The sequence below is a fragment of the Amblyraja radiata genome, chromosome 1 (genome assembly GCF_010909765.2).
Source record: "Amblyraja radiata isolate CabotCenter1 chromosome 1, sAmbRad1.1.pri, whole genome shotgun sequence".
In the NCBI taxonomy this organism is placed as follows: Eukaryota; Metazoa; Chordata; class Chondrichthyes; order Rajiformes; family Rajidae; genus Amblyraja; species Amblyraja radiata.
In genome coordinates, this window is record NC_045956.1 from 24447673 (window position 1) to 24475063 (window position 27391).

Sequence of the window (27391 nt, forward strand, 5' to 3'; positions counted from 1 at the left end):
TGTTCTCCCATGACAACACACCTGTATGACAACCCTCAATAAATATTAAACATCCCTTCCCTTTCTGAACAACTTTCCATAACATTACTCTACCTGATCATTGTGAACTGTAACAAGAGGGTGTTCAGATGGTGGGAATTGGGAGATTTTGTATTTAAAGTGTAAATGATAAGGTGAAAATACTGTATTAATGAAAATAAAACAGAACTGTGAACTGCATTATGCTGTTTTCATAAAGGTCAGTGGTCTTACAGACACAAATCCAAAACAGATCGTCATGAGGAACCAATCTTTTAAAATCTTGAAACATATTCTAACAAAGAATAACCTTAGCACATTAACATTAGCTTCTACTGGGAATGTGAATAGTTTATGTCATCCTGTAAATCTTGCACAGAGAGTGGGGACAGATGTAATAAGATTTATCACTGCTATTTCTAAATGACAGTTAACAGATATTTACCCTAAATTTATTTCCCAGCCAAAAGGGATACATAGTGCTGGAATAACTCTGTAGGTCAGACGACATCCTGGGAGAACATGGATAGGTGATGTTTGGTGTTGGGACCCTCTGAATTATAACCCACCGAATTATTCCAGCACATCGTGTCATTTTTTTTGTAAACCATCATCTGTTTCTGCTTCTTATCCAGCAAGTTATTTATCCAATCCAAAATATTTTTTTCTTGAAATGGGCACAGATGTTGGATCATTTGTTAAGAATGCCAATCGGTCAGCCTTTCATTAACAGCGTTATCGGGGTTGCCATTCGATTTGTTTTAATCCTATGATATAAGAAGGGGCAGAATTAGGGTCTCTGATCACCCAAAAATGGAAATTCTTAGAACTTTGGTTTTCTAAATGAAAAGGTAGAATTAGTGGGCATCCAAGAAATATAAAACCTTTACAGAAAGAATTAAAATCTCCACTCAAATATTTCCAGTTACATCTGGATGACTTGAGTACAAGGTAGCAAACCACAGCTCTTATAAACCCTTCGTTAGAATATACCTGGAAGCTCTTGTTAAATGCCAGGATAGGCTCATATGACTCTTGTTTCAATGTTCTTAAGTTCCTATGCTCATTTTCTTCAGTGAATTTGGCTTTTATTACAAAAATAAAGCGGCAACTGTTAGCAGGGGAGTCCGTGAGTATATGACTTAAAGTATACACTTCACACCATGGGCTTTTGTTCAAAGTAATAAAGTAACATTACAGAAATGGTACACAAAAATGCTGGAGAAACTCAGCGGGTGCAGCAGCATCTATGGAGCGAAGGATTAGGCAACGTTTCGGGCCAAAACCCTTCTTCGGACCCTTTCCAGCATCTTTTCCAGCATCTGCAGTCCCTTCTTAAGCAAATTACAGAAATGGTCCAGAGAATCAGTTAATTGGAAGTAGGAAGTGCCAGTGAAAATTCTAAACCATCTTATACAACTGGGTAGGATCAAAAAATCACAAAATTATTATGGCACTTAAAAAGCACTTTTGGCCCAAAGAGTTCATTGCAAAATAAGAAGGGGCAAAATGTAAATCTATTTGATGTACATCTCTCCGTCCCGTTTATCCACTCTTTCCTGTAAGTTATTCTACCTCAAATACCTATTCAATATTTGTTCAAAAACTCTGTTTGACCTTGTTTCTATTGCCCTTCCAGACAGAGATTCCAGGTAATATTCATAGTCATACAGCATGCAAGCTATCACTTTGGTCCAACTTGCCAATGCTGACCAAGATGTCCCATCTACACTCGTCCCACCCACATTTGGCCCATTTCCTTCCTCTCAATTTTTCTGCCCAAATGTCTTTAAAATGTTGGGATAGCTCCTTCCTGTGGCCTCCATATACCCAGCCCACTCTGTGTGGAAAAGTTACCCCTCAATTTCTTATTACATTTTTCCTCTCTCACCTTAAAATTATGTCCTCTCGTTCGTGACGCCTACTCTGGATAAAAGACTCTGTGCATCTATCCTACCTATTCCCCTCATGATCTTATACACGATAATAAGATCACCCCTCATCCTCCTGCACTCCAAGGCATAAAGTCCTAACCATTTATGTATAAAATATTTTTCCCAAATTCTCCATTATTCTTTTTAAATATCGCTTGGAATCTGAACCAACCGCTGATGGGAACAGCCTTTCCCTTTTCACTTGGTCCAAATCTGTCATGATCTTGTAACGCACAATCAATTCTCCATTTAAAAGCACCCTGCCAGTTCTTTTGTCTCTTTTCATGTCTGCTACCATCTTAACTGGGCCCTAACCCTGGCTGCAACCTCCAGAATACATGCTAATGTTATAGTATATAAGGACTCTAATAACAATTTAATTAAGGCAGGCACATTTTTCCCACTGAGAGATGTGCCTGCGAACGGCACCCTGGTGTGTAAAACTTATGAACAAAAAATGGATCATTAAAAGGTTCAGCATTTCCCATTGTGGGAACTAGGAGATCAAATCAGTCTCATTGGGTCTAATTATTCATCGATTAATGTTGAAGGTGAGCAACAATAGGGGAAGACAAAGGTCAAGAGAAGTTCAACTATCCCATTCGGGAAGTTGCTGAGATGCCAAGGTAGCTCATTCTTGGCGTGAAATCCATCCCACAAAAACAATATTATTTTTCTTACACATGCATGTACGCACCCGCACATGCACACACATATGTGCACGCTCGGACGCACACACACATCCACCTTGAGAAATTCAAGATATGAATTAATACAATATATTTGGTATACTTGTATACTTCCAAAGGGTGGCACCAGCAGTGGCTGCCTCGCCAACAGTCTGTCACGTGCATTCATTCTTTGCTGTTTATTTAACACCTGGCGACAATCTGCGTCATCCTGGCGACAACCTACGACAGCACCTACGACAGGAGAAGACAAGCTACGTCAAGCCCACAGTCGCCAAAACGTTTTGAACATTTCAAAATCCAGCGGCGACCAGAAAAATGTTACGACTCTTTAGGCAACTTGAGGCGACAACTCACGACCATACAGGTGTCACCCCACAACCATGTGGCAACAGCCTAATCGCCTGTAATCACTCAAAAAATCACCTAAATGAGACAGGGGCTTTAGTGTTTTTTAGCTTGTTTTATGTGGTGGGGGGGAGGGGGGGGGGGGGGGGGGGGGGGGTTGGGGGAACTTATATAATCTCTTACCTTGACGGAGAAGCAATGTTTTTCTGTATCGTACCCCCGTCCACACATACCCTCTCAAGGGAAAACACAGAGCCACAGCGGAGGCGGAAGGATGGACAATAAATGAGGAGTGGGAACACCTAAAAACTGCTTGGAGCTCAACTGTGAGGAGGCCCCAGGGAGAAGGACCCCAAAGCACAAAGTGGATAAGACCAGAAACCTTCAACACAATCCAACAGAGGAGAAAGTTAAAGGAGAAAGTGAACAACTCAAGAACAAGAGCTGAAAAGGCTTTAGCCCAAAAGGAGTACAAAAGATGCCATGAAGAAGTGCTAAAGAACATCAGGAGGGACAAGAGAACACAGGTGGAGAGGCTAGCCGAAGAGGCAGACATTGCGGTGACTGAAAGGAACATGAGGGAGATATAGACTCATCCACAGACATGCTCTATGGCTTATTTGGGAGAATTTGGAAAGAGGAAAAGACACCCAGAGAATGGGCAGAGGGATACATCGTGAAACTGCCAAAAGAAAGTGACCTATGAAAATGTGACAACTACCGAGGGATCACCCTACTCTCTGTACTCAGTAAAATTCTCAACCGGGTCATCCTCAACCGTCTTCAGGAAGCTGTTGACAAGAGGCTACGGGACCAGCAAGCAGGATTCAGGAAGGATCGATCATGCACAGACCACATAGCAACATTACGCATCATCATTGAGCAGTCTATTGAATGGAACATGTCCTTATACATCAACTTCATCGACTTTGAGAATGCGTTTGACAGCTTAGACAAGACAACACTATGGCGCCCAATGGACCACTATGGAATTCCCACCTAGATCATAAACTTAATCAAGAACTCGTATGAGGAACCTCATGCAAAGTTATGCATGCAGGTCAGCTCTCCCAGAGCTTTAGTGTCAGGACTGGCATCAAGCAGGGATGTCTATTGTCACCATTCCTGTTCCTCCTGGCAATTGACTGGATCATGTTGGAAACAATGGAAGGGGCAAAAATGGAATCCAGTGGACAATGTGGGAGCAGCTAAATGATCTTGACATTGCAGATGACATAGCTCTCCTTTCACACACACACAGATACAAATGCAGGAGAAGACGGACAGACTCTCACAAGCTCAAAGGTTCAAAGGTTCAAAGGTTGATTTATTGTCACATACACCTAGATGTAGTGAAATTCTTTTTGCCAATGCAGCACATAAAAAAGAATACAAACATAACAATAATAAATAGCTTTAACATAAAAACATCCCCCCACAATGGTTCCCATTATGGGGGAAGGCACAAAGTCCAGTCCCATCCCCAATGTCCATCCATAGTCGGGCCTATTGAGGCCTCCACAGTTGCCTCTACGGAGGCCCGATGTTCCAGGCCGTCCTCGCCGGGTGATGATGTTCCGGCGTCGGGAAAGTCCTCTCAGCGGCTTGGGAACCCTGGAACGGCCGCCTCCCTACTCAAGATCGTGGCTTCCGGAGCCGACAGGGCCGCGCCGAATGGAGCTCAACTGGCGATCTCATCGAGAGATCCCAGGCTCCCGATGTAAATTTCAGCGCCACCGCCCGCAGCTCCGCGATATTTTTAACGCCGGTCCCAGCTCACCGGAGTTCCAGCGCGGCGACCCAGGCAAGGCACCGCCCGCCCCGCAATGGCGCTCCAGCGCTGCACCGCCGTCCTCAGGCCCGCAGCTCCGCCGCCGCCGATGCCGGTGCCGCCGCCGCCGATGCCGAGGCTCCGGGCGGTCCCCTCGCTCCTCGGACCCGCAGCTCCGCTACCGCCGCCGATGCCGCCACCGCCAATGCCGATGCCGAGGCTCCGGGCGGTCCCCTCAGGAAATGCCGCTCCAGGCCCGCTGGTAGGCCGCGAGGACAGGTCGAAAGTGCAGCCCGGAGAAAAGCTGCATCTCCGACCAGGTAGGGACCCTGAAAATTAGTTTCCCCCTCCCCCCCCCTCCCCCACACATAAAAAAGCTAGAACTCCTGAAAACAAAACACTAAACTAACTAAAAATAAGAAAAAGAAATGAAAAAACAGACAGCTGCAGGCTAGGCAGCCATACCCCCCTACAGGTCGGCGCCCTTCTGTAACTACAAGCTGCAACAAAACTTGGTCTTACACCCAATACAGCAAAGACACAGGTGATGAGGATCCACTCCAAAGCCAGCAACCCTATCCTTATGCACAGCACAGCTCTAGAGGAGGTAGAAACATTCACATACCTAGGCAGTGTTGTGGACATCACCAGAGGGGCAGAGGCAGACATAAAAAGTAGAATCAATAAGACTAGGGTAGTGTTTAACATGCTCAGGAAGATCTGGAGCTCAAAACACATCTCAATCAACACCAAAATACACATCTTTAACTCAAATGTGAAACAGATGATGCTGTATGGATCAGAGACATGGAAAACAACAAAACACACTACAAACAGGCTGCAAACATTCATTAACATCTGCCTTAGGAGAATACTTAACATCTGGTGGAGAGACAAAGTAAGAAATGTGGACCTGTGGAAAAGAACAAGCCAGGAAACCATTGACTTACAAATTTGAAGGAGAAAATCTAGTTGGATTGGACAAACCCTCAGGAAACCTGCCATAGACATCACCCGGCAAGCCCTGAAATGTAACCCCCAAGGAAAAAGGAAATGAGGTCGCCCCAGGAACAGCTGGAGAAGAGGTGTCCAGACAGAAATGTCTGAGAGTGGGCTCAACTGGGGAGATCTCGAAAGAACTGCCAACAACCGAGTGAGGTGGAGGACATTTATCAATGGCTGATGTTCCCTAGAGAGCAAAGGGCTAAAGAAGAAGAAGAGATCTCCATCCGCACTAACATCATGTAGGTAGCGGACTCTGCTGGAGACTGACTTTAGGCGCTCCAACCATGGGAGCCTGCGGACATAGCATAGAAACATAGAAACATAGAAAATAGCTGCAGGAATAGGCCATTCGGCCCTTCGAGCCTGCACCGCCATTCAATATGATCATGGCTGATCATCCAAATCAATATCCCATACCTGCCTTCGCTCCATACCCCCTGATCCCTTAAGCCACAAGGGCCACATCTAACTCCCTCTTAAATCTAGCCAATGAACTGGCTTCAACTACCTTCTGTGGCAGAGAATTCCACACATTCACCACTCTCTGTGTAAAATATGATTTCCTCATCTCGGTCCTAAAAGACTTCCCTCTTATCCTTAAACTGTGTCCCCTTGTTCTGGACTTCCCCAACATCGGGAATTATCTTCCTGCATCTTGCTTGTACAACCCCTTAAGAATTTTGTAAGTTTCTATAAGATCCCCCCTCAATCTTCTAAATTCTAGCGTGTACAAGCCGAGTCTATCCAGTCTTTCTTCATATGAAAGTCCTGCCATCCCAGGAATCAGTCTGGTGAACCTTCTCTGTACTCCCTCTCCATCGCGGAGCTGGCGATCCCTTTGCCAGGGATCGACCTTGGAGCTTCAACCGCGGGAGCCTGCAGACTTTAACATCATGCAGCTTGAGGCCCCTGGTTAGGGACCGAGTTTGTGAGCTCCAAGCCGCAGGAGCTTCGACCGCCCCGACGCGGGGGCTTTGTTTGCCGGCTGCGGGAGCTTCAATCACCCTGACTGCAGATGGTTCGACTCCTCCAACAGCGGGAGAAAAAAAGAGGGAAGAAAATTAGACTTTATTGCCTTCCATCACAGTGAGGAATGTGGGGAATCCGCTGTGGTGGATGTTTATGTTAGATTTTATGTAGTTGTGGTACATTTTATGTACTTGGTGCTTTTTTTTAATATGGATATATGGTAAATCAAATATCACTGTAGGCATGTTACAAAACTTACCTTCAGCGGCGCTGTAATTCTGCCACTGGCCGTGTGCGCGGTTTTGGCGCGTTTGAGGGGGGGGGGGGTGGGGGCGGGGTTAAAACGGGATTTTTTTCCCGACCTGGTCCTGAATTATATTTGTTGGAGTGCAAGATTTTGCTAAAGAATCGTTCCTACGGCCGTTATGTGTGGTTTTTAAAAAAATTCACCCGACAAGTTAATCACTGGAATGATTTTAAAAGCAGCTTCTGAAGCCGTCAATGCCGACAACTGGGACGGATTTTATTGAGGACCTTCAGAGGGGTGAACCCCCGAAAAGCACCTGGACCTGATGGTATACCCGGCCGTGTTCTAAAAACCTGTGCGGACCAACTGGCGGGAGTTTTTACGGACATTTTCAACCTCTCACTTCTGAGGTCTGAGGTCCCCACCTGCTTTAAAAGGGCATCAATTATACCGGTGCCGAAGAAGAGTAAGGTGACGTGCCTCAATGACTATCGACCAGTGGCACTAACGCCGGTGGTGATGAAGTGCTTTGAGAGGTTGATCATGGAGCAAATCAACTCCTACATCGACAAAAACCTGGACCCACTGCAGTTCGCGTACCGCCACAACAGATCAACGGTGGATGCGATCTTGCTGGCCCTCCACTCCGCACTGGACCACTTGGACAACAAAAACTCATATGTCAGGCTGTTATTCATTGATTACAGCTCGGCATTTAACACAATCATCCCCTCCAAACTGGTTACCAAACTCGCAGAACTGGGTCTCTGCGCATCCCTCTGCAACTGGATCCTTGACTTCCTCGTCCACAGACCACAGTCTGTTCGTATTGGTGGAAATGTGTCAGCCTCAATAACAATCAGCACGGGAGCACCTCAAGGCTGCGTGCTCAGCCCCCTGCTGTACTCACTCTATACCCATGACTGCGTAGCGAACCACAGTGCGAACTCCATCATCAAGTTCGCTGACGACACCACTATTGTGGGGCGTATCACTGATGGGGATGAGTCAGAGTACAGAAGAGAGATCGAGCAACTGTCCATATGGTGCCAGTGCAATAACCTGGCCCTGAACACCAGCAAAACCAAGGAACTGATTGTGGACTTTGGAAGGAGTAGGAGGGGGACCCACAGCCCCATCTATATCAACGGGTCGATGGTTGAAAGGGTCAAGAACTTCAAATTCCTGGGGGTGCACATCTCTGAAGATCTTTCCTGGTCCGAGAACACGAACGCAATTATCAAAAAAGCTCATCAGCGCCTCTACTTCCTGAGAAGATTACGGAGAGTCGGATTGTCAAGGAAGACTCTCTCTAACTTCTACAGGTGCACAGTCGAGAGCACGCTGACCGGTTGCATCGTGGCTTGGTTCGGAAATTTGAGCGCCCTGGAGAGGAAAAGACTACAAAAAGTAGTAAACACTGCCCAGTCCATCATCGGCTCTGACCTTCCTTCCATCGAGGGGATTTATCGCAGTCGCTGCCTCAAAAAAGCTGTCAGTATCATCAAAGACCCACACCATCCTGGCCACACACTGATCTCCCTGCTACCTTCAGGTAGAAGGTACAGGAGCCTGAAGACTGCAACAACCAGGTTCAGGAATAGCTACTTCCCCTCAGCCATCAGGCTATTAAACCTGGCTCGGACAAAACTCTGATTATTAGCAACCACTTTCTGTTATTTGCACTACCAGTTTATTTATTCATGTGTGTATATATTTATATCATGGTATATGGACACATTTATCTGTTTTGTAGTAAATGCCTACTATTTTCTGTGTGCTTAAGCAAAGCAAGAATTTCATTGTCCTATACAGGGACACATGACAATAAACTCACTTGAACTTGAACTTAAAAGAAAGTAGTTTATTTTTATGTATAAAAGTGTTGCTTAAGATGTATTTAATTCACATTTTAAGTTGCGAAACGGTGATTTTCCCCCCCGAAGAACCGGCAGTGTATTTTCTGCAGATATGGGGGTATAAATTCACCGCATCTGAACGTTCTAAATGGTCCCGTTCCAGTAAAACCCACTCGCAAGCTGATTTAAATGGCCATTAATTTACAAGTATTAAACATTAAATTCCTTCCATTTGGCCTATAAACCCAATACAATGAGATTTATAAATTATGTTATATTCTGAATTATTGTGTGAATGTTATTTGGACACTTAGGCTATTTAAAAATAATCTATTCTTAAGAAATGGATAGATGTTTAGATCTAGTAATTGAATTTTGTAATTAGCTACAATTAGGTAACTAACTAATTATATGCTTTAATTTCAAGTCTTCTAAGTAAGATTGTTTCATATTTGTTTCAGAATGCTTCAATCTACAATAACTGAAAATTTCTTTCAGTTCTCTTAAATTTTAAGAAAGTTATCGGCCTTTAAATGTTCTCGATCACAGCTTTTGTGTTAAGTCAATGAAAAAGCAATAGGGAACAAGATGCCAATTTCCGAGTATGAAAATGGCCATAACGTTTTTAATACTGAAGATATGAAAGTGAATTAGGTGTCAAATTAAACTTATTTTTATGCTTTATCTGATGGGATAAATTAAAGACTTGATTTTTAAAATCTCAAAATTTTGTAACATTGCTAATCACTGTATAATTGGTACACGTGATAATAAAAGTCCTTTGAACCTTTGAACCAAAGCAGAGCAAATATAATTTGGTTTTCTTGTAGTGAGCTTTTAATAACGATAGCTTCTTCACTGTATCCAAAATGTGCCCAAGGAGACCACTTGTCAAGTGACATTAGCAAATGTAAAGCCAGAACTACTGAGAATAATTTCAATTCTCCATCGTTGATTGTGATGCCTTAAATCTATAATGAGATCCAACTCACTAAACCTTTTAATGTATGCTGCCTTAGTTATTGAAAGCACTTAAAGCACATTTAGTAGCAAACTGAAAATGCCATTTCCCCAGTTCTCTTGACTTTGCAGTATACTTTCTGTATTCTATTATTGATGATCTAGATTCTTTATATATTGCTTACTGGGGCTGCAGTAGGAGCAGGGGTTTAAAAACAATCATTTCAACAGGGTAAAATAATTAATGCGATGGAATGCATTCTTAATGCAGTTATATAAAAACAGCATCAGGAATCATTGGACACTTCTGAGATATCCAGATATAATTATACTTTTTAAGTTGTGAAGAGTTTTATTTTGGTGCTGGTACTCGGCACACTGTCAAGATCCTGTGGAAATGTCATCTTTGAAAGGCACAGAATGAACCAAAAATGTGATATAAGCAGGATCTGCAAAGAGCAAGAAGGCTAATATTTTAGGTCGATGACCTTTGTTGAATATTTCCAGCATTTCTTCCCAGATTTACATAATCTGCAGTGTTTTGCATTTGAAATCATGTCATATATTTCTGAAATAAATGATTCCCATGGAGGAATTGCAGAAGATTGTGTAATTGTGATCATGGAGAACAGCCATTAAAATGTGAAAAAAAATTGCCGGTATCCTCCTGCATCTCAAAGACGTGCGATCATGCAGGTTAAGTGACCTCTGTAAATTGCTCCTTGTGTGCAGGCAGTGGATGAGGACGTGGGATAATGGAAAACTAGTGTGAAAGGGTGATCGATAGTTGGCATGGGCTCGGTGGGCTGAAGGGCCTGCGATCCAACCTGCATCTCTGAACTACACTACAATATGTGTAGGAGAGAACTGCAGATGTTGGTTTAAACCGAAGATAGACACAAAAATATGGACTAACTCAGCGGGTCAGACAGCATCTCGGAGAAAAGGAATAGGTGACGTTTCGGGTCGAGACCCTTCTTCAGACAGGGTAATATGCTTGGTTGAAAACTGAGATGCAGTTCTTCAATCTTATGTTGAGCTCCACTCGAACTGCACATGGAGTCTGTGTATGAGAAAGATGCAGTGTGATAGTGAGAGAGAGATAGAGTGTGTCAGTGGGAGCAATTGAGTGTGTCAGTGAGTGAGAGAGAGATGGCATGTGCCTGTGAGAGAGGAAAAAGTGTGTCAATGGGAACGAGGGTAGTGAGAGATTCATGGAGTGTGCCAGTGAGAGAGATATGGAGTGTGCCAGTGAATGAGAGAGATATGGGCCAGTCCTACTTAGGCGATTTTCAGGCAACTGTCGGCTACTGTCAAGTTCCTGGCAGTTGTCTGAAAAACCGGTGACGGGAACGGCGACTGGCAGAGTGGAACACACACACACTACACACACCGCTTCCTTCACCTGCCTGTCACTCCACACTGGACCACTTGGACAACAAAAATTCATATGTCAGGCTGTTATTCATTGATTACAGCTCGGCATTTAACACAATCATCCCCTCCAAACTGGTTACCAAACTCGCAGAACTGGGTCTCTGCGCATCCCTCTGCAACTGGATCCTCGACTTCCTCGTCCACAGACCACAGTCTGTTCGTATTGGTGGAAATGTGTCAGCCTCAATAACAATAAGCACGAGAGCACCTCAAGGCTGCGTGCTCAGCCCCCTGCTGTACTCACTCTATACCCATGACTGCGTAGCGAACCACAGTGCGAACTCCATCATCAAGTTCGCTGACGACACCACTATTGTGGGGCGTATCACTGATGGGGATGAGTCAGAGTACAGAAGAGAGATCGAGCAACTGACCATATGGTGCCAGCGCAATAACCTGGCCCTGAACACCAGCAAAACCAAGGAACTGATTGTGGACTTTGGAAGGAGTAGGAGGGGGACCCACAGCCCCATTTATATCAACGGGTCGATGGTTGAAAGGGTCAAGAACTTCAAATTCCTGGGGGTGCACATCTCTGAAGATCTTTCCTGGTCCGAGAACACGAACGCAATTATCAAAAAAGCTCATCAGCGCCTCTACTTCCTGAGAAGATTACGGAGAGTCGGATTGTCAAGGAAGACTCTCTCTAACTTCTACAGGTGCACAGTCGAGAGCATACTGACCGGTTGCATCGTGGCTTGGTTCGGAAATTTGAGCGCCCTGGAGAGGAAAAGATTACAAAAAGTAGTAAACACTGCCCAGTCCATCATCGGCTCTGACCTTCCTTCCATCGAGGGGATTTATCGCAGTCGCTGCCTCAAAAAGGCTGGCAGTATCATCAAAGACCCACACCATCCTGGTCACACACTGATCTCCCTGCTACCTTCAGGTAGAAGGTACAGGAGCCTGAAGACTGCAACAACCAGGTTCAGGAATAGCTACTTCCCCTCAGCCATCAGGTTATTAAACCTGGCTCGGACAAAACTCTGATTATTAGCAACCACTTTCTGTTATTTGCACTACCAGTTTATTTATTCATGTGTGTATATATTTATATCATGGTATATGGACACATTTATCTGTTTTGTAGTAAATGCCTACTATTTTCTGTGTGCTTAAGCAAAGCAAGAATTTCATTGTCCTATACAGGGACACATGACAATAAACTCACTTGAACTTGAACTTGAACTTATGCAGGCGGGGGACAGGGCAAGTGGGGTGAGCGCTGTCTGAGTGAAATTCACACAGTGCAAAGCCAATGTGATACAGACACACACCACGATGAACAGGAAGGTTGGCACTAATTAATATGGTGAAAGCACAGTGTACTGGAAGGGTCACAAAAGTTCTTTAAAAGAGGGGGGGAGAGGGGAAGGGGAGAGGGGGGGAGAGGGGGTAGAAGGTGGAGATGGGTTGGGGAGAAACATAGAAACATAGAAAACATAGCAGGAGTAGGCCATTCGGCCCATTCGAGCCTCCACCTCCATTCACTATGATCATGGCTGATCATCCAACTCAGTATCCTGTACCTGCCTTCTCTCCATACCCCCTGATCCCTTTAGCCACAAGGGCCACATCTAACTCCCTCTTAAATATAGCCAATGAACTGGTCTCAACTACCTTCTGTGGCAGAGAATTCCAGAGATTCACCACTCTCTTTGTGAAAAATGTTTTTCTCATCTCGGTCCTAAAAGACTTCCCCCTTATCCTTAAATTGTGTCCCCTTGTTCTGGACTTCCCCAACATCGGGAACAATCTTCCTGCATCTAGCCTGTCCAACCCCTTAAGAATGTTGTAAGTTTCTATAAGATCCCCCCTCAATCTTCTAAGGAGTGGAGACAACTTTTAAGAAGCCAGAGATACACGGCTGTGAAGCTCAGCGGACATTAACATTACCGGTCGGTTACCCTTGGTTCTGAAAACTACTGTTCACTTTTTTTTTTCCCCAATGAGCCAATGAAATTCACCGGTCAGCACCAGCTACAACCTACGAGAACCTACGACAACCTTCGACCTCCTGGCAACGCACTACCACTGCACCTACGGCACGAGAATTCTCGCTACTCTCCATGGCGGCTTCATTCTGGTCGCCGCTAATTTTTCAACATGTTGAAAAATTTGCGCCGACCATAATGAGGCCGCGACTAGTCCCCACATAGCAGAAACTCCTCACGACCATGAACAACCATGAAGGCGACTACCCAGCAACCACCCGCAAACATGTGGCAACCGCATAGTCTCCTGCAGTCGCCTAAAAGGTTGCCGAAGTGGGACAGGCCCAATAGGTTGTGTCAGTGAAAGACAGGATGGAGTGTGTCAGTGAAAGACATGGCAAAAGATGGTGTTTGTTGTTGAGGGAGAATGAAGTATGTTAGTTTATGCGCTTCAATAGGGCATTTGACAATGTCTCTTATGTTAGGCTGATCCAGGAGATTGTGAGGCTGGACAAACCTGTAAGGAGAGGTTGGACAAACTTAGTTTCCTCTCTTGTGTCAGAAGTTGAGAGGGGACCTGATAGACGTATGTAATCCGCAAAATCCTGGAGGGTATTGACCAGCGAAAGGCAGCCGGACCGGATAACATACCGGGGCGTCTGCTTAGGGGATGTGCCGACCAGCTGGCTCTGGTTCTGACAGACATTTTTAACATCTCCCTGAACCAGGCCATTGTTCCATTATGTTTCAAGACAGCCACCATCATACCAGTTCCCAAAAAGTCTACAATAACCTGCCTGAATGATTACCGCCCCGTAGCACTCACACCAATAATAATGAAGTGCTTTGAGAGGCTTATTAAGCAGCACATGGTCTCTAAACTCCCCTCCAGTTTTGACCCGTTCCAGTTTGCTTATCGCCCGAACCGCTCCACAGAGGATGCTATTTCCTCTGTAGTCCACCTGAGCCTACAACACCTGGAGGAGAGGAACACCCACATGCGGATGCTGTTTGTTGATTTCAGCTCAGCATTTAACACGATAATCCCCCAGCATCTGGTGAGCAAACTGGCACCCCTAGGTTTCAATACCATACTATGCAACTGGATCCTGGATTTCCTTTCTGAAAGACCCCAGTCTGTGCGGGTGGGGAAGAACACCTCCTCGGTCATCACACTAAGCACCGGATCCCCTCAGGGCTGTGTCCTGAGTCCGCTGCTCTTCACATTGATGACACATGACTGTGTCGCCAGGTCCACTGCTAACCATATCAACAAATACGCGGATGACACAACAGTAGTGGGCCTCATCCGCAATAACGACGACCAGGCATATAGAGAGGAGGTGGAACAGCTCGTGAGCTGGTGCAGCAGGAACAACCTTCTCCTAAATGTGAACAAAACCAAGGAGATTGTCGTCGATTTCAGAAGGAAAATTCAGCCCAGTCACACTCCACTTTGCATCAACAACTCAGCAGTGGAGCAGGTGAAAAAGATCAAGTTCCTGGGGGTGCATATAACGGACACCTTAAACTGGTCCACAAACATTACATCTCTGGCAAAACGGGCACAGCAGCGGTTGTACTTCCTCCGCAGGTTGAGAAGTTTACACCTCCACCCTCCCATCCTCGCCACCTTCTACAGAAGCACAATTGAGTCGGTCATGACCAGCTGCATCTCTACGTGGTGCGGCAGCTGTACAGCTGCGGACTGGAAGTGCCTTCAGAGAGTGGTGAGGACAGCGGAAAAAATCATTGGGACTTCTCTTCCTTCAATCATGGACATGGGGTACAAGCGCTGTCTGATTAGAGCTAAGGGCATTACCAGAGCCCCCACACACCCACAATTCGGACTGTTTATACTGCTTAACTCTGGGAGGAGGTACCGCAGCATGAAGAGCGGGACAACCAGGTTCTGCAACAGCTTCATCCCCCAGGCCATAAGATTACTGAACAATCAACAAAACCGAGGCTAGAACTTTTAAAATATCGACACTTTTAAAAAAAAAAGCTTTTTATATATATTTATTTTACAGAACCATGCACATGAGGCATTTTTATGGACGCACTTAGCACTTTTACTTTTACTATTTACCTGATTGGAGAGTCAAATGCAACGAAATTTCGTTCAAGGTGCACTGTGTCTAGGTGTATATCTGAATGACAATAAAGTTTTCATTCATTCATTCATTCATTCATTCATTCATTCATTCATTCATTCATTCAAAATTATGTGTAGGGCAAGTTTTTTACATAGTCCCCCCTCCCCAATCTTTGCACATCCCTAAACCTGGACTTTCCACTCATCACTTTAATTTCATGTTTCATGAATCTTGTTGTGTTTTATGACTGTTGGCAGATCAATTTCCCTCCTGGGGTAAATAAAGTTGTATTGTGTCGTATCGTATCGTATCGAACTTGCTGCTTAGGTGCAAGTGGAAGAAGATACTATAGTCGCATTTAAGAGACTTGTATATAGGTACATGGAAATGCAGGGAATGGAGAGATATGGATCACATGCAGGCAGAGGAGAGTAGTTCAACTTGACATGATGCTCGGCACAGGCGTTGTGGGCCGAATGGCCTGTTCCTGTACTGTACTGTTCTATGCATCCTTGTTGCATTTATACTACAATGAGAAAGGTTAATCGTAGATTTAATGTGCATTGCCAGAACTCTATCCCTTTTTTTCCAATATCAACTGTAGAAAATCAATCTTAACGGAGACACAGTATACACATGTCCAGGCTGATGTCCCTATTACAGCAAAGCCACTGCAGTGTAAAATGGCACACATTCCTAGCAATTAAGTAATCTGTCACTCGAAAAGTAGTTTACTAGGATTTAGATAAGATAACAACAGTTTAAGCAAGCATGCAGAAAGACCTGGGGCCCTTGGCTAATTACAATATCTAGACACACAGTCTAATCATGCCGTCTCACCTGTCAAGTTGTACAATTTGACTGTTGTCAGAGGTTGGAGTTACAATACATAATCTCTGCCAGACTAATCCTTCTACCGACTCCAGGTCATCTAGAATTCCCCATTTAGGCAGACGTCCGGCTTAATTCGTTTATTTGTAAAAATGTGGGTTTCTTTCAGACTTCCATTACAGACTTCATTTCATATAGTTCTTCTCAAATCTAAATGCTTTTGACATTTTAAGAATGGATGAAATATTAAGAAGGAAAATGTACACTGAAACAGCTGCAAGAAAAGCGGGTTGTCCCTAACCCCTATGCTGGTAGCTGTCAGTAAACTCAACACCCCACCAATTTAGCCCATATCATCCTCAGCAGGGCCCACCACTGGGTGTCGTGTATGTTCCACCCTGGTTCTTTTGATATTTAAGGCAAAAGGGAGTCTTAAAGAATGGTTATTTAATGTGTTTAAAGAGACGAGGTCCTTAGAGTCACAGAATCATACAGCATGGAAACAGGCCGTTCGGCCCACAACAAGCATCATGTCCCATCTACACTACCAACACCTGCCTGCATTTGGCCCATATCCCTCTAAACCTGTCCTACCCATGTACGTTGCAATAGTACCAACCTTAACTACCTCCTCCGGCAGCTCGTTCCACATACCCACCAACCTTTGTGTGAAAAGGTTTTCCCTCGGGTTTCTATTAAATCTCTCCCTCCTCACCTTAAGCCTATGTCCTCTGGTTCTCGATTCCCTTCCTCTGGGCAAGAGACTCTGTGCAACAACGCAATCTATTCCTGCTGTGATTTTGGACAGCGAAATAATAACAGCCCTCATTCTCCTGTGCTCCAAGGAATAGTGTCCCAGCTCAACCTCTCCCTAGAGTCCTGGCAACATTCTTGTAAATCTTTTCTGCACCCAGAGAACTCATCTAGAAGGCCTTCTCCCAGAACTGCAGAAAGTTAGTGTGATCCGGAACTGCACCTAGTTCTTCCTTTTCCCTAGTAACATTTCCTCCTTGCCACCCCATCGAAGAACACGAAAAATTGCAGCGAATCCATCCAAGACCGCCAAAAATTGCAGCGAATTGTAGGCACAGCCCAGACCATCACACAAACCAACCTTCCTTCTATTAACTCCATTTATACTTCAGCAAGGACAGCAGCATAATCAAGGATAAGTTGCACCCTGGCCCTCTTCTCCCTCCTCCCAGCGGGCAAAAGGTACAGACGTGTGAAAACGCACATCTCCAGATTCAGGGTCAGTTTCCTCCCAGCTGTTATCAGGCAACTGAACCATCCTGCTGCAGTTAGAGAGCAGTCCTGAACTACTACTTATCTCATTTATGACCCACGGATTATCTTTAAGAAAGAACTGCAGATGCTGGAAAAATCAAAGGTAGACACATCTACGCCGCGTCTGCATCTAGGATGAGGTGTTCCAATAGACAATAGGTGCAGGAGTAGGCCATTCGGCCCCGAGCCAAACCAGGGCATCGGAGATGTCCTCATTAATTAGGGAATGGGGGTTCCCCTCCTCGACTATAGATGAGGCTCTCACCAGGGTCTACTCTATATCCCGTAGCTCCACACTCACTCCCAATCCCCCATTCATAACAATGACAGAGTCCCTCTTGTCTTCACCATCCAGCTGTCACATACAACAGATAATCCTCCGACATTTTCGCCACCTCCAACGGGATCCCACCACTGGCCACAACTTCCCATCTCCTCCCCTTTCGGCTTTCCGCAGAGACCGCTCCCTTCTTGGTCAATTTGTCCCTTCTCACCCAAACCACCCCCTCTCCTGGTACTTCCCCTCGCAACCGCTGGAAATGCTACACTTGTCGCTTTACCTCCCCCCTCGACTCCATCCAAGGACCCAAACAGTCTTTCAAGGTGAGGCCGAGGTTCACCTGCACCTCCTCGAACCTCATCTATTGCATCCGCTGTTCTAGGTGTCAACTGCTCTATATCGGTGAGACCAAGCGCAGGCTTTGCGATCGCTTTGCCCAACACCTCGGAATTAACCAACCTGATCTCCCTTCAGCACTTCAACTCCCCCTCCCATTCCGAATCTGACCTTTCTGTCCTGGGCCTCATCCATGGCCAGAGTGAGTCCCACCGAAAATTGGAGGAATAGCACCTCATATTTCATTTGGGTAGTTACACCCCAGGGGTATGAACATTGACCTCCAATTTCAGGTAGTCCTTGCTTTCTCCCTCCTTCCCCTCCCCTTCCCAGCTCTCCCACAGCCTACTGTCACCGCCTCTTCCTTTCTTCTTCCCACCCCCACCTCCTCCCCCCCCCCCATTCCCAGATCAGTCTGATAAAGGGTCTCGACCCGAAATATCACCTATTCCTTCGCTCCAAAGATGCTGCCTCACCCGCTGAGTTTCGCCAGCATTTTTGTCTACCCTCGGACTATCTTTGATCAGACTTTACTGACTTTATCTTGCACTAAACGTTATTCCCTTATCGTGTGTCTGTACACTGTGAATGGCTTGTAATCATTTGTGTCTTTCCGCTGACTGGTTAGCACGCAACAAAAGTTTTTCACTGTACCTCAGTACACGTGACAATAAACTGAAACTGAAACTGAAATAGAAACTCACCAGGCATAGTGAGCTGCACCACCCAACCCTAAGAATGCAGACAGACAGATTGGAGATGTGGATGTCTGCTGTGCCCATAATGTACGGACTGGAGACAGCGAACTGCACTTTTGTCACTAGCCATATGGTACTTGGATATTTAACATTGAGAAGGCATCCCACTAGTTAAACTAGGGGATAGGTTACAGATCTATATTCACTGTAAACTGCTTGACAGCCAGCCTGCTTCCAATTAGTTCTCATTCTATTCTCTGTCCACGTTGCTGCTGTTCTGCTTTCCATCTCAGTTCTTCCACCATCGTTGACAGGGCTCTCAGCCGTATCTGTTCCATTTGCTACACTTCTTCTTTCACCCCCTCTCTTCCCACACGGAGCAAGGTTAGGCTTCCCCTCGTCCTCACCACTTACCCACCAATCTCCACATTGGATGGATCATTCTCCACAATTTGGATGAGGGGGAGACCTCATTGAAACTTACTGAATAGTGAAAGGCGTGGATAGAGTGGATGTGGAGAGGATGTTTCCACTAGCGGGAGAGTCTAGCACTAGAGATCATAGTCTCAGAGGGTGGTGTACCTGTTGAATTCTTTGCCACAGATGGCTGCAGAGGCTAAGTCAATGGATATTTTTTAAGGCAGAGATAGATAGATTCTTGATTAGTATGGGTGTCAGGGATTATGGGGAGAAGGCAGGAGCTTGGGTTACGCGGGAGAGATAGATCAGCCATGATTGAATGGCAGTGTAGATTTTATGGGTCAAATGGCCTAATTCTGCTCCTAGCACGTATGGCCTTATGACCTTATAAAATGGAACAATATTGCAATGAAAAAATCTGTCAGTGAACCACAGAGGGGAAAGGTTCAGGACTGTTTCGAGCAGCTGAAGTAGGAACTTGGGTATGAAGTTGTTTCTTGATCAATGCCCTAGTAAGGTGTGCGATGCAGTCAGCCACAAGCTTTTTGGGCTTTCTCCCCATGAACAACTCAACATGCCCAGAAACAGCCAACCTGATTTCTAATATTAACCTGTGCTGATCTTAAGCAGATATGTACTTCCCATCACTCGTCAGTATTTTATGATTTTCAATCCATAAAATGGAAATCAACATTACTCTTTCACTAAAAACCAATTGGCTTAAGAAAGAAATTAGAAAAGCTAAAAGAAGATATGAGGTTGCTTTGGCAAGTAAGGTAAAAGTAAATCCGAAGGGTTTCTACCGCTATATTAATAGCAAAAGGATAACGAGGGATAAAATTGGTCCATTAGAGAGTCAGAGTGGCCAACTATCTGCAGAGCCAAAAGAGATGGGGGAGATATTGAACAGTTTCGTTTCTTCGGTATTCACCAAGGAGAAGGATATTGAATTATGTGAGGTAAGGGAAACAAGTAGAGTAGCTATGGAAACTATGAGGATCAAAGAAGAGGAAGTACTGAAACTTTTGAGAAATATAAAAGTGGATAAGTCTCCAGGTCCGGACAGGATATTCCCTAGGACATTGAGGGAAGTTAGTGTAGAAATAGCAGGGGCTATGGCAGAAATATTTCAAATGTCATTAGAAACGGGAATAGTGCCGGAGGATTGGCGTCTTGCGCATGTTGTTCCATTGTTTAAAAAGGGGTCTGAGAGTAAACCTAGCAATTATAGACCTGTTAGTTTGACGTCAGTGGTGGGCAAATTAATGGAAAGAATACTTAGAGATAATATATATAAGCATCTGGATAAACAGGGTCCGATTAGGAACAGTCAACATGGATTTGTGCCTGGAAGGTCATGTTTAACTAATCTTATTGAATTTTTTGAAGATGTTACTCGGGAAATTGATGAGGGTAAAGCAGTGGATGTTGTGTATATGGGCTTCAGTAAGGCCTTTGACAAGGTTCCTCATGGAAGGTTGGTTAAGAAGGTTCAATGGTTGGGTATTAATGGTGGAGTAGCAAGATGGATTCAACAGTGGCTGAATGGGAGATGCCAGAGAGTAATGGTGGATGGTTGTTTGTCAGGTTGGAGGCCAGTGATGAGTGGGGTGCCACAGGGATCTGTGTTGGGTCCACTGTTGTTTGTCATGTACATCAATGATCTGGACGATGGTGTGGTAAATTGGATTAGTAAGTATGCAGATGATACTAAGATAGGTGGGGTTGCGGGAAATGAAGTAGAGTTTCAAAGTCTACAGAGAGATTTATGCCAGTTGGAAGAGTGGGCTGAAAGATGGCAGATGGAGTTTAATGCTGATAAGTGTGAGGTGCTACATCTTGGCAGGACAAATCAAAATAGGACGTACATGGTAAATGGTAGGGAATTGAAGAATGTAGGTGAACAGAGGGATCTGGGAATAACTGTGCACAGTTCCATGAAAGTGGAATCTCATGTAGATAGGGTGGTAAAGAAAGCTTTTGGTGTGCTGGCCTTTATAAATCAGAGCATTGAGTATAGAAGTTGGGATGTAATGTTAAAATTGTACAAGGCATTGGTGAGGCCAATTCTGGAGTATGGTGTACAATTTTGGTCGCCTAATTATAGGAAGGATGTCAACAAAATAGAGAGAGTACAGAGGAGATTTACTAGAATGTTGCCTGGGTTTCAGCAACTAAGTTACAGAGAAAGGTTGAACAAGTTAGGGCTTTATTCTTTGGAGCGCAGAAGGTTAAGGGGGGACTTGATAGAGGTTTTTAAAATGATGAGAGGGATAGACAGAGTTGACGTGGAAAAGCTTTTCCCACTGAGAGTAGGGAAGATTCAAACAAGGGGACATGACTTGAGAATTAAGGGACTGAAGTTTAGGGGTAACATGAGGGGGAACTTCTTTACTCAGAGAGTGGTAGCTGTGTGGAATGAGCTTCCAGTGAAGGTGGTGGAGGCAGGTTCGTTTTTATCATTTAAAAATAAATTGGATAGTTATATGGATGGGAAAGGAATGGAGGGTTATGGTCTGAGCGCAGGTATATGGGACTAGGGGAGATTATGTGTTCGGCACGGACTAGAGGGGTCGAGATGGCCTGTTTCCGTGCTGTAATTGTTATATGGTTATACCCTGTATGGTTATATGGCTTGAGAGATATTTAAATTCAGAGACAATCAAATCCAGACAATTGCTCACACTGTTTGCTGCTTGACATTTCTGACTGAGTTGGTAACACACTTTGCTCAGGATCAGGAAGTTTTTGGTTTAGGTCCCAGTTTGATGACCTGAATACAAAGCCGTGGCAAGTGTCAGGCATTAAGTGAGTGCTGTATAGTGCATTGGATGAGGCATCATCTGCTCTTTCCGATGGATACAAATGAACCCTTGGCGATATTTTGAAGAACAGATGAGATTTTCATATTATCCAGCCTAACCATTGGATAGATTTCCTGTTTGATAGATTATTGCAAAACAATTCATTGGTAATTATCGAATTGCTGCTTTGAGACCTTGCTGTAAACATAATTGTGGCTGCGTCTCTTACATTGGATTAGAAATTACTGTATAGTTTTTTTAGTTATTAGTTTTAGAGATACAGCATGCAAACAGACACTTCGGCCCACCGAGCCCACGCCAACCATCAATTAACCGTTCACACTAGATTTCTTATTTACTCATCATGAACCTCTGCTTTACACCATAAGACATTGGAGTGGAATTAGACCATTCAGCCCATCGCGTCGACTCCACCATTAAATGATTTAGTTTAGTTTAGAGATACAGGGCGGAAACAAGCCCACCGAGTTCACACTGGCCAGCTATCCTCACACATTAACACTATCCTACCCGCACATTAGGGACAATTTGTACACTTATACCAAGCCAATTAACCTACTAACCTGTGTGTCTTTAGAGTGTGGAAGAAAACCGAAGACCTCGGAGAAAATCCGCACGGTCAAGGGGAGAACATAAAACTGTACAGACGTCACCCCTAGTCGGAATTGAACCCGGGTCTCTGGTGGTGCAACGCTGTAAGGCAGCATCTCTACCGCTGCGCCACAATGCCGCCCTGGCTGATCTATTCTTTCTTCCCAGCCCCATTCTCCTGCCTTCTCCCCATAACCTTTGATGCCCTCCTTAATCAAGAACCTTTAACTCCCCACCTTAAAAATATCCAATTTCTTGGCTGCCACACACATCTGTGGCAATAAATTATAGCTCTAAAAGTACCTCATTACCCATGAAGAACTTTGATAACTTGATGCACATAACATAAATGAATATTGGTTTAGTTTTAGTTTTAGAGATACAGCATGGAAACAGGCCCTTCGGCCCACCAAGTCCATGCTGACCATTGGTTGTTGGTTCACACTAGTTCCATGTTATCCCAGTTTCTCACCAATCCCTACACACTAAGGGCAATTTACAGAGGCTAGCTAACCTACAAACCCACACGTCTTTGGGATGTGGGGGAAAACAGGAGCACCCAAAATAAACCCATACTGTCACAGGGAGAATATGCAAACTCCACACAGCCAATGCCCAAGGTCAGGATCGAACCTGGATCTGTGCCATCAAAGATGGATCTGGACAAGTATTTGAATCACCAAGGCATGGAAGGCTACAGACCAAGTGCTGGTAAATGGGGTTAGTGGTCAACATGATGGGGGGGGGGGATTCCAAAGGGGCTATGTTTGGACTTTTTGTGATGATTAACTGAATTAGCTGCTTTCTGATTTTTCAGATTTTTTAAAAGTAAAATGTCTCATATTGTGAAGTATTTTAAGCAACTAATAAAACAACATGATACACGCAGTAATGGCCTGGTGTCAAACAAGGCTGGAGTAAAGACTAGAATACGCTCATCATGCATCTAAAGGCTACTGTCAGAGAAGCAAAAGCCATCGACTTAAACCTAACTTGAATGTACAGACACAATGATAAAACTAGTGATAGGAACCATATGCTCAAGGACTTCCTCTGAATTAAATATAGTTTGCTTGGAGCCTGTTAACAACCTTAAAAGCAATTAACTATTTGTAAAGGAAGAGAAAGGGATATTTTAATTTAATCACAGTACAATTTGTACTTTAATCATTTGTAGATTCCATGGCTTCAGGGGAAAGCGAGTCAAATCCGTCAGTTAATGGAACAATTGAAATCAACTTGCCCATATCAAAATACCATGTTGTTTCTGCAAACAGAACATTATTTAGGACAAAGCGATTTTTAGCCTATGTGTAAGTGTTAATAGTCATAATCATATCACATGTAAAGGATGGAGCATTTGGAACAAGGTGGTGAGGTTGAGAGAGAGTGTCGATGGGCAGAAGGAGGATGACAGGGATAGAACACATGCAAAATGACAATTTAATTTTCATATTATTTATTATCTTTACCAATGTCATATTTCATCAATTCACAAGATAAACAATTGCCTTGTTCAAAATTGATGTCCTCTCTGCAGCTGAGTGGAGTCAGTGTCATTTGTCATTCATTAAATCATCTGTTGGAATATGCTCATCAAACTTTTGTTAAATCACTGACATTAGGGTAGCTCAGAGGCACAGCTGGTATACTGTGGCTGTTGCCTCACAGTGCCAGAGACCCAGGTGCCATCCTGACCTCAGGTGCTGTCAGTGTACAGTTTGCATGTTCTCCCTGAGACCTCATGGATTTCCTCCAGGCGTTCCGATTTCTTCCCTTGTCGCAAAGACACGCAGGCTTGTAGGTCAAGTGGCAGCCATGAATTGCCCCTGTTATGTAGAGAGCAGATGAGAAAGTGGAAAGTAGACAAAAAAAGTTGGAGAAACTCAGCAGGTGAGGCAGCATCTATGGAGAAAAGGAGTAGGCGACATTTCGGGTTGAGACCCTTTGTCAGACATTGGTGGGGGGGGGGGGGGGGGGCGGAGATAGTGGGATAACATAGAACTACAGCCGGGCGTGGACGGACCTTTCTTCAATGTATCTCTAACCTAACCTAAACTAAACTAATATTTTCTTCAAGCACACATCATTTATGACCCTTTCATGAGTAGCCCAAGGAACTTTCATACGATAAAAATACACATGAGCTCATATTTTTCACTTCATCCATGTACTATTTACTTCCGGTGTTTTAATAAAGTTTGATGCTTTCCACTTCACTTTACAAAGTAAGTTTTAAAATAACGCTCTTATTTTCACATTTGTGAATGTTGATGAGTTGATGACAATAGTTCAATCATGGCATTTTTAGACAACTGATTGCCTCAAATTTCAGAATGCAATTCAGTAATTTCAATTGCACAGAATGCCACAACCATTTTGTTCTGTCTTGGGGCCCTCAAAATCTCTTCACTCAACATTTTGCCACATATCTGCGCTTTTCCCTTTTTGTCTCCTTTTCATATAATGGCCAGAAAGATTCCTGCTCTCAGGCTCCTTTCAGATCAGGTTTCTGAAAGCACTGCTGTTACAGTGAGCTTCAAAACATCTACTTTTGTTTCCAAGGTGCGTCTTTGACAGGATTTACAGGGCAGTGGTGGAGGTACAGGATGCTAACCAGCCTGAACAAGTTTCTCTCCAGAATGGCTTGTAGCATGTGCCGGGTGAAATTCAAACTACACTAATCAGCATTTCATCATGATGAAATGTCTTCTTGAAATATGGGTTAAGCACCTTTGGATAAAACAGGAGACCCATAAATAATATCACAGAGTATATTTTCTTCAGTGGCAGCTCTTGAGAATTGTGGAAGATATCTATCTGCCAGGCTTGTCAGTCTTCAGAAGACTGAGGATCCCAATTATAAAAGACCATATTTCTTCTTCAGTTATGTTGTTGTTTGGTGGATTGGACATGCAAACCCTGGTTAGTCCTGCCCTGCTGCCAACATCTCCACCGTCATTCTGTCTCAACAGAGGCACTGCACCTCAATGTTATATAAATTTGAAGGACTAGGTGGCAACATACAAAGCGAATAACAACTAGCAATGATTGACTTCAACTATGACTGAAGGCAATCTTCAGTGTGACTTTGTACCATTTGGCTGCCTTTTGAGCATTGGTTATTGGGAGCTGGAAAAAGAAAAACCCGTTGAAGGGAGGGATCAAATCTCAGGGCTACTCACTGGAACTGCTTCCTCACGAGCAATATTTCAGTGCTGGTGGATCCAGTATCAAGGAGAATATTTCCATTTTTGCATTCTTTTTTTCCCTCATTTGATCCCCAATATTCAACACAAGCATTGCTGGTGGAAACTCTCAAAGGACTTAATGTTTCTCAGGAGATGGTCCAGGTTTTGCACCAGTAGAGGAAGTTGGACAACAAGTAGCAATCTAAGTCTGAAGAAGTGTCTCGACCGGAAACGTCGCCCATTCCTTTTCTCCAGAGATGCTGCCTCACCCATTGAGTTACTCCAGCATTTTGCGCCAACCTACAAAACAGCAATATAAACCGGGAATTTCATTGGCTTCTGCTCACTGTTTCTGAATGCAGAAGATGTTTCTATAGGCCTTTGCCTTTGTGACCTTCAAATAAGTATTCGAGTTGGATTGAGAAGTTGGGAGTTCATGTTGCAATTGTATAAGATGTTGATGTGACCAATTTAGACTATTGTGTTCAGTTCTGGGCACCATGTTAGAGGAAAGATATTGTCAAGCTTGAAAGGGTTCAGAGAAGATATATAAACCTGTTGCCAGGACTAGAGGGTGTGAGTTATAGGGAGAGGTTGAGTAGGCTGGATCTCCATTCCTTGGAGTGCAGGAGGATGAGGGGTGATCTTATAGAGGGTATATCAAATCATGAGAGGAATAGATTGGGTTGATGCACAGAGTCTCTTGCCCAGAGTAGGGGAATCGAGGACCAGAGGACATAGGTTCAAGGTGAAGGGGAAAAGATTTAATAGGAATCTGAGGGGTATCTTTTTTATGGAACAAGCTGCCAGAGGAGGTAGTTGAGGCTGGGACTATCCCAACATTTAAGAAGCAGTTAGACAGGTACATGGATAGGACAGGTTTGGAAGGATATGGACCAAGAGCAGGCAGATGGGACTAGTGTAGCTATGTAGACATGTTGGCCGGTGTGGGCAAGTTTGGCCGAACGGCCTGTTTCCACATTGTATCACTCTATGACTCTATGACTCTAATGGCCAAGTCTCCGCTATGAAACATTAAATTGATGTAGCTTTGTTTGCAAGTCCTGTGCTGAATGAGCTATCAAGCAGGTGTCATTTGCAAACTGACTGCAATGAATGTTTTGACAATGACGTTTGTTTTTAGCTCGGTATGGCTATATATATACATTTTAAGTTTTGTTCTGAACTAAAAGAGGAAGAAACCTCAGAATATGCAACTCATTACTTTGGAAGATGATTGATATTCATTGTGAGCAGGATTGTGTTTCAGATAGCACATTGCTCACCTATTGCTAAGGATGTGGTTGAAAGCATACCAGAGTGGGAGTGGGGGGGGACCAGTCATGATACGCTATATCAGAATCAAAAACAAAGGAACAATTCAGTCAGAGGCAGTGTTTAGCCAATGCCAAAAGCTAGGAAATAAACCATAAAACAGGACATAGAATCTCAGAAATATTATCCGCCACATCCATATTAGTTTGGAGATATTCAGATTCGGGATATGAACATGTAGACATGGTGTTCCATTTATATTTAAGAAGGAACTGCAGATGCTGGAAAAATCAAAGGTAAAAAAATGCTGGAGAAACTCAGCGGGTGAGGCAGCATCTATGGGGCAAAGGAAAAGGTGACGTTTCAGGTCGAGACCCTTCTTCAGAC

General features: G+C 44.2%; 1 pseudogene; it reads left to right on the forward strand.

The window, feature by feature from the left end:
• The first annotated feature begins 3593 nt into the window (after positions 1-3593).
• LOC116980375 overlaps positions 3594-27391 on the forward strand; it is an 87984-nt pseudogene continuing 64186 nt past the window's right edge.